The 9,156-nt window shown below is 42.9% G+C and overlaps 1 protein-coding gene across 1 annotated transcript in view; it reads left to right on the plus strand.

The window, feature by feature from the left end:
• mctp2a (multiple C2 domains, transmembrane 2a) overlaps positions 1-9,156 on the plus strand; it is a 35,232-nt gene that overhangs the window by 14,517 nt on the left and 11,559 nt on the right. The window lies entirely within an intron of this gene.

Here is a 9,156-nt window from a genome sequence, read left to right on the forward strand (position 1 = left end):
GATACTGATGAAGAACAGATTAGTGGTGTGTTCTGTTACACAAACAGCTGATTCTGGGAGGTTGTATACGGTGCTGTTGTAGGGAAGCCAGCTTTACAGACAAGGCTGAAACACACAAGCAGTTGGCTATATTTAGTAAAGTAGTCTTTACGGGGGCGGTGATATGATGTTTGGTCCCCCAACCGTGCCTCACCGCTGGGGTCTGGAGCGCCTCCTGATGAGTATGCGCTGAGGGTTTTCTCTGAGTGGCCTGAGGAGACTGTGTCATATGAAGAACTATTTCACACAAACACACATGCGCGCGCGCGCGCACACACACACACACACACACACACACACACACACACTTCGAACTGTAAAAAGATGGATATTGGCTTAGCAGTCTTACAGATTCTGCTGTGTAATCATACCTGTGCCATAACTCTGGATGAATCACCCACAGATAGGGTTCTGATTTGCGACCAAAAAAAAAAAAAAAGAAAAAAGGAAAAGAATGGCCCAGCGTCTGAGAGGGGAGGTCTTTGGAGAGGTCTTAACTTTCATTAGCTCTCCTGTTCCCAGGCCATTACACACCACACATGGCCTCACACTCACTCTCACATCGCAGTCACACCAAAGCCACTCCCTCTCTCACACCCGCTCATAATTTGCAATTAAGTTGTGTGTTGCGAGCTGTCTGAAGCAGCATGCCACCCCGTGTGTAAATGAAGGCTTCTCTTTCCCTCTCTCTCCCTCTCTCCCTCTATCTCTCTTTCTCTCTCTCTCTCTCTCATTCTCTCTCTCCCCCTCTCCCTCCCTCTCTCTCTCTCTCTCTCTCTCTCTCTCTCTCTCTCTCTTTCTTTCTCTCTCTCTCTCTCTCTCTCATACATTTATATCTTTAGGCTCTGGTAATAAGGTAACTGAGTCAGTCACTGACAGATGGCCTCTGCTTGCCTCTTAGATGTGCATAATTAGAGTGGAGTCTGCGTTTTTTCCGTAGCACTCTGCTTCCCAGGGTACGCCGCTAGGATCTGCAGTACCCCACACAAGCTCGCTTTAATATACATTACAATACATTATTTATCATACTGGCAGACTCACCACGCCTATGGTTTTACACCTTACACATCCTGTAATGCATTTACTCTGCCATGGGATTCTGATTTATTTATTTGTTTATTTATTTTCTTATAATCCGGGGCTATAGGATCTTTCCCATCATGCCTTTTCCAGGAAAAAAACACACACATGCACACCCTGATTCTGTAAATAAATCCCTCATGCCGCTGTACCAGCCTCAACACTCAGGTCTTATGTATTCACCATGTCTGAGCCCTGCCACATCTAAGGAGAGGGAGAGGGAGTCCTCCGGTGTGTGTTACCGTGCGCGTATAGATGTGTGTGAGCGTGCGATTACGCCCTGTGTGCAAACTTAGCACAGTTTTCATACTCAAAATGCAAAATGCATTTTTTTTATACTCAAAATGCAACTTTTGTGTAACCCATGCTGAAATGGCTTTAGGTTCTTTAAGGGAGCAGAGCCGTCGTTGTAGATAAAAACGTGCGTTAAGGAAATCGATGAGGATGAGTGGTGTCGGGTGCATTAAATGGTAATATATCTGTGGCGTATCTTGTGTGATTTGAATTAAGAAATTAAGAAGATAGCCTCTTGTGTAGCACTGGCTTAGTGGAGTTAGTGATTTTGAGGCCATAATCTCTGGTGTTGTGGTCTGAGGATCTTTGATGTCACTTTCCAGGGACATCTTTTATTATTAAAACAACTCTTATATCATAAAATAATCTGAAAAAATGAAAAGGCAGTAAAAGGCATTCAAGGAAAATCTGTTGAATCTGCTGAAAGCATGACTTTGGTTCGGTTTGCTGAAATATTCACAGAATGTTTAGGTTTTTTTTTTTAATTATTGGTTTATGCGACGATAATGAGTCTATGAATTGTACTTTCCAAGTTTGATAAGAACGTAGTATTTTCCTAGAAAGGAGAGAGAAAGAAAGCGAGAGGGGGTGACAGCTAAAATCTTTATAAAATAGTGCCTTTTAAATGTGCCTCTCAGTAGATGCAAGATGAATACGCTATACATCGGCACAGTCTGCCAGAGGGGTCATCCAGAGTTCTTCCATGCAGTACCCAGTTTGGCCTGTAGATGGAACTCTAACACTTCCAAACAATTAGCAGAGCCAACATAGCAGAGAATATTCAATTCCCTCGGCCATGGATGGAGACTGAGGAAACCTTGATGGGAAGCAATGAGTGAGTGAAATATCCCACTCCATCCACAGAACAAATGTATAATATGAAAAAGTTTTTTTTTTTTTTTTTTTAATCTTGAGCTGAATGAGTAATGCATTTCTCTGGCCAAATTACAACGTCTCTGAGCTTACAAATGTTGCTGCAGATGAAAAGGGTGTGTGTGTGTGTGTGTGTGTGTGTGAGACAGGGAGAAAGGAAAAAAAAGGATCTTTTACACATGAAAGCTGATTTATAGCTTTGCTGTCATTAGAGTAGTTTAAGTATTTAAGTAGAATTAATATTTCAACATATGAGCTAGTTCATCTGTCAGTAGATTTGACTAGAATGTGAAAAAAAAAAACTATGAGTGAGTGTGTGTGTGTGTGTGTGTGTGTATTTGAAGTGTTTTCTTTTTGACATTGCCAGGTAGCAAGCGGTTTTAGACATCATTTGACAGCCTGTGAAATGCTGATTGCCTCACATCACAGACTGTAAAGATGGCATCTGATGAATGTTTGATGCGGTGCAGCTGTAAACGCAGTTGGCAGCTGCGACGGACGTTTTTTTTTTTTTTTCCCCTTTTTTTTCCCCGAAGCTTGCAGAATGGCCATCTCTGCAGATGAGAGCTAGACAGGGTCAGGGCTGGTTTCATGGGGTCTATGGAGACCACCTGCAAAGGTGTGGCATTAGTCTGGGCTATTAACTGCCTTACGGGGACAGCTATGATCAAAGCGATTATCAATGTTGGAGTAATTATTCGAGTTAACACCGTCCCTGGAAATAATGACATGGTTTCCGTGAGAAACTACTTCCTTTTGCTGCAGTGTAACACAGCCAAGAGCTTGTGTATAGGAGTGTACACTGTGTACGTGCTTGAAATGTTTTTTTTTTTTGCTAGTTGCGGTTTATAACTTTGAGGAGTTGCCAAAGAAGGGTGCTGGGCTTTAGAGTAGAGCATGTGTCCCCCTCCCTCTGTGTCCCACGGGCTTTCAGTCCTCAGTGCTTTGGGATGTGTCAGAGACTCGGGGCTGTGAATATGACAGGGAGAAGGGCTCTTGATGGTGATATACGCGTGCATGGTTTTTGAAACTCCTCTGAAATGCATTAATTATTAAAGCGTGGGACTGGAGAGTCCGGGAACGCAGCACTGATGGCTGGAGATCTGTCAGTAATGGTATTGAGATGTGAATGTTTAGTTGCATCACTCAGACTCCTGTGGCTGAGTTCTACTCACTGACCTAATGGACCTGTCTTCTATTAAGATGACAATTCTTCCTCCTATTTTATGGAGCTTCAAAACAACATTCCAAAACAGAGACAGATAGGGGCCTTATTTGGCTTTCCCTTATGTGGTCATTCCATATCACCCTAATAAATTACATTGTATTGTGATGTATGGGGTTTTCCATGTTTCTGAGCAACATGCATTTCGCAAGTTTTTAGATTTTTTTGTGACCACCTAATATGTACATGTTTTACCTTTTGTAGTTTGATCAGTCCACAGAATGCTGTAAACAATATTCAGCTCCTTGTGCAAGCATATATTTTGTACTTATTACAGCAACAGATGAAGTGTGCTCTCTGTTTAACCCTGGGATGAATTTGTGTGTGTGTGTGTGTGTATGTGTGTGTGTATGTATATGCACGTGTGTGTGCGCGTGCATGTGAGTGTGAGTGTGTGTGTGTGCGTGTGTGTGTGCGGTATTGTAATGACCAGCACTAACATGCTCACCACCTTACCAGTCACAGAAGACACCTCTCTCTAGGCGATGGTCGCTCTGGCCTCCTCAGGGCCTTGCCTGGCCCCCAGTTGGCCCTGCTGGCTGTGACATGTGTGTGAGTCAAGCTGACACTTGGGGTGTGGCTGGCCTCGTGAGGGGGGGGGGGGGGGGACAGCTCGTGTGGGGGATCTGTCACCAGTGAGGTCACTGAGTGTCAGAACCCCTGATGTGGATTAAAGTCGGGTGGCCAGTGCTGCCGCGTGGGGTCGGCTCGGCCACTGCTGACAGGCACCACGGGGCCTGGGCTTTGCCCTCTGCCTGCCCGGGCATGTGTCTCTCGCGCTTTCTCTCTCTCACACTCACACACACACACACACACACACACACACACACACACACGGCCTGTCCTTACTGAATATAAAGAGACCTGCTCTCTTTGCTCAGGTCTTTATATTGCTGTGTATACTTGTCTGTACAACAGGGGAATCAGGAGGGATACATTATTAGTTACATTATTGTACGTTCAGGCATTAAAAGGCTTTACTCTCCATGTACTTGGTAGCTAAACTCTGTAGCCCTTCAAAATGCATTTGAGAGATGTATTTATATTGCATGTGTATTTTTAGTTTATTTTTACATGGTGAACACAAACAACAAAAAAACACACAATAAATGACTAATATTTCACACATGATGCCGCGGTACACTCACAATGTTTCCATTTCCTATTATGTAGTTAAGTCATTTTTTTGTGACTATTTTTAAGTGTTTTTTTATGCTCATAAAGAAATATTTTTTTATGGTGTTGATCACTTTCTGTAAAACAAAGTGTCCTCTCTCTCTCGCTCTCTCTCTCTCTCTCTCTCTCTTTCTGTTCCGTATGTGTACTCTCTCTCTCTCACTTTCCCTCTTTGGGTTGATAAGGCTTGAGCTGAGTGTATGTGAAATATTTATCCAGCGTTAGCTGGGAGCATTGTGGTCGCCCACCCACTCTACCTGCCCTGCAGAAAAATCTTATCTGTGCCTCCCTCTGTGGCTCTGACACCCTCTGAAAGCCTGTCCCCAGTCTGGCCCCGGCTCACCACAAATTACATGTCTCATTGCTCTGCATTTATGGCAGCTTTAAAGCATGCACCGCTGTCCCTAGTGCTAGCCCTTAGCCACTCTCCCTCTCTCTGTCTCACTGTCTCTCTCCCTCTCTCTTTTTCTCTCTTTCTCTGTTGTTATCTTGCTTGGCTGAGAAAAGGAAGGTGTGGGCACACAGCAGCTAGAGGGCCTTTGATTTATTATTAATATCTTTTTTTGTATTTTAATCAAGAAGCTCATGCAGATTACTCCAGCTGCCCTTGATTTCAACCCAAAAAAAGGAATAGACGAAAAATGTAAAAAAAAAAGACCCATATTTACACACACACACACGTGTGTGTGTGTGTTTGTGTGCGACAGTGATTCAAGAGTTGCTTAATTCTGCAGACATACAAACACACAGAGACAAAACACAGCCTCCAGCCAATAGTGAGCTTTGCTAAACTTGATAACTTGCTCAGATATACTCATTGAGTCTGGCATCCATCCACAGCCTCCTCAAAGTGACAGGACTGGCCACTATGCCTTTGTTTTTCGCCGCAGTTTGTGTCGCTCTCCAAGGACCCTGGACGAGAAATGTATGAGAGAGACGTTAGAGTTGTGAAGAGCTGCAGTTCTATGTTTTATTTAGTGATTACCCAGTCAGAAAGACCACACATTTAAAATAGTATAATACTTATAATGTTATTCTGTGTCAAAGGGCATGTTCCAGAAGTCTTAGAAAGAAGAGAGAAATCAATGGCCAGGACCAAGAACTAAAGGGAAAAAAAGCCAACGAAACAACAAAAAAAAAGCTCATTATTTTGCACATGATACTGTAGAAGATACATGCATAAGATGCTTTCGGTTGAAAATTGGCGTGTCATCTTTTAGATATTTAGGAGAAAATTTAAATATATAGTGATTCTGAATATCAGCAAATCTGTAATAGACATCAAAATAGATACTGTTTGCTCTCGCAATCAAAATGTATCTACATGAAGCATTGAATATGCAATAGGGAATAATGGCTGCTCTGTACAGTTTGTCTATTGTTAGTTTTCTTGAGTTATGTATCTTGTTTTTGATAACAGGCGCATTGCGGTCGCCTCTTTGGGAGATGAAACCATTTTGGTCCTCTGTGGTACATGTTTACATTTAGTGGTGGGTGAGGAGAGCATTCCCAGCCCTCTTGAGTTGTGTTTAGTCTGTCTGTAAGTAGTCTGGATTGGTAGCCCCCTGTCTTTCCGTTTAATCAATTTGCAGGACTGAATAAAGTCTTAGTGAGGGCGTCTTTGTCCTTTTGTTCCTGCCGTGCCTCCCCTTTTTCCCCTCCTGGGAGAGCGTGGGAGGTGTGTTTGTGTGTGCTTGCTATGCTTGTGCAGCTCCAAGAGAAATTTTATTCACACTTCTAATGGCTGGCTGTTTTATTATTGGACGCCTGAGTCTGCTTGGCCAAGGGGATCGGAGTGAGAAGCCTCGGAATGCATTGGAGTGGAATCATACTAATGTAGCTATGAAACAAAACCTGTCAGGTTGTTGTTAACCTCTGTCGGCAGAGTGGCGCTGCCCTGAGTCGCTGCCTTCTCTGGGTGGTTACAGGTGGCTGAGGAGAGTGTAACTCTGTCATCTCCTTCTTCAACTCTAATAGTTTTTTTTTTTTCTTTTAATCTATTCATCCTCCCTCCATGGACACTCCATACATAATCACAATGATATTTTTCAACTAAATGGTGTTTAGTGAAGGGAGGTGTCTACATTAGAGTAGACTACCTACTCTTGCACAGACACATCGGGGCCTGTTCAATTACATGACGTTCATTATCCTATTCTGCCTATTTTTTTTTTTTGTGTGTGTGTGTGTTTTTTTTTTTTTTCTTTTCTCCAGCGCTGTTCAGAGAGGGCCATTAATTATGACTGCATTCCCTCGCAGTTTGTTGCTTTAATTTCCATCTCTTGAATAATGCTTTTTTGTCCATGCAATGCATTCAGGTGCTTGTGTTTAGGACTTAAAGGTTTGCATTGTTGCATTTAATTTGATGAGTAATAAAACATGGCAACATGCCTCTCAAGTCTGAAATGGGGCCCAACTTTGGAACGCAATTAAAAGGGGGATTATTTTCAATATAAATTCACTCTTTAGGGTGACAGGTTGCACTTTGCCCACCCCTTTCCTTTAATCACTCACTCTCCTCGCTAATAAAACATAAACCACTTAGCGGGAAATTAGTTCCGTCTCAGTTCCGTGGGACCTGTTAGGAATCGGTGAGGAGTGAGAGAGAGAGAGGGAGACAGGCTGAAAAATACGCTACTGTTTGGACTTATTAGCCGAGGCTGGACTACGTTTGACGGCACCTGAAGGAAAGAATCGAGACGTCTCTCCCAGATGTTTGCCGTTACGTTTTTATTAGCATTATATACGCTTTAAAAAGACATGTAAATCTAACAGGCACCGCGAGGGAGAAATAGCTGGACATTTCCGTGACAGCCTTTGGTTTATCCACTCATTTAGACACTTGAGTCAGACACCGGGCATTATATATTTCTGCATGCTTTTATCTTGTCCACCGCGCGAGACCGTGCGCGCTGAACGCGAATTTGCATTAGTGGGCGATTATGAATACCTGTGACAGATTCTCCTCGTCGGCTCCCTGGGTGGAAATGAATGGGCTCCCTCTGTTGACTCGCACTGGAAGACAGAGACTAGGCAATTAGACTTTAGTGGTTAATGTAGCAGCTTTTGCAGCGAGGGCAAGGGAGTTCAACGTTCCTGCTGAGCTGATGTCAGTTTACAGGCAGGGTTTTTTTTTCTCCCCTTTCCTCCTTATTTCTTTCCTTTTTCCCATCCTTTTCTCTTTTTCTTTTCTTTCTTCCTTTCTTTTTTTTTAAGGGCAACATTGTGGATATGACAGTCTACCTGTCGGCCAACCCACCGAATTCCTTCAGGGTTAAGCGACCCTCTCTCTGTGTACAGATGCCTCTGCGGAGCAGAGGTGACCACATATGACGCAGGTTATTTCCAGTCAAAACAGACATGCAAAAATCCCCCCTCAACAGGCCATGAATATTCATCGTTTACCTTAGCCTTTCTACCCGTGTTAAATGTGATGTTGAGGTAACTGCTTTTGTCAGGAACAGATTAAACCATAACAGCGTCAGAACTTAAGCAGTAATAATCATTACTCTAAACGCTCGCATATACCCAAACGTGTTATGAATGATTAAGAACATTCAGATCCACAGCCTAGAGAATGGCAGTGAAGCTTGCAGGGGTTGTGGGGGCCTGGTACTCTATGAATTAGACACGGTTGACTTTTCCCTGGTGGCTGTGTGAACCCAGCCTGAGAGAGGCTTTAGGTAGACTGGCCTGGAGCACGGTGTGTGGATGTGGGGCGGCTGTGACAGAAGCAGGGTGCTATTTGCTGGCCGTAAAACGGAGGCCTGAAGGTTTGGACAACTGTACTTCCAATGTGTGTGTGTGGCCTGAACCAAACATATTGTTTGTAACAGGCCCTCAGCGTAATGTTCACGCACACACACACACACACTGCTTTTGTTCTGTGTGTAGGTAAAAGTGGCGAGTATATGCCCTTATGTACAGTTCTGTTGATCAGGTGCCACATGACTAATACAAGCTGAAGAAAAAGTCATATTTTGTGCATGAAATTGAACACCTAATTTATAATTAATTAATTCATAATCAGTCATCTTTGGTCACTGGATCTTCTTCTTTTTCTTAATTTTCTTCATCATCATCATCATCATCATCATAATAATAATAATGATAATGATAATAATTTGTCTGACTACTGCTTTTGCTTTGAAACAGTAGATGATTTTAGATAACCCATGGTATGTCAATTTATGTAATCTGTCCTTTAAGAAAAATAAGCAGAAATACACGTGGCTTATCCAGATACAGCTACTATCTGTCTGTGTCTCTTATTTGAGTTATAATAGATTCAAAGTTGAAATAATTCCAATTATTCCTTGAGATTTTTTATGTCTTGTTTGATGCTCACCTCCTCACATTGCTGTGGTAATTTCAGACGAAGGCAGACTCATTAGGTTGTTACTAAATGGGTTTAAATGCGGCCGTCCAATTAGTGCTCTGCTGTGAAGTACAGTGGGTGTTGTGCTGTG

Source organism: Chanos chanos, chromosome 2 (assembly GCF_902362185.1).
Source record: "Chanos chanos chromosome 2, fChaCha1.1, whole genome shotgun sequence".
NCBI lineage: Eukaryota > Metazoa > Chordata > Actinopteri > Gonorynchiformes > Chanidae > Chanos > Chanos chanos.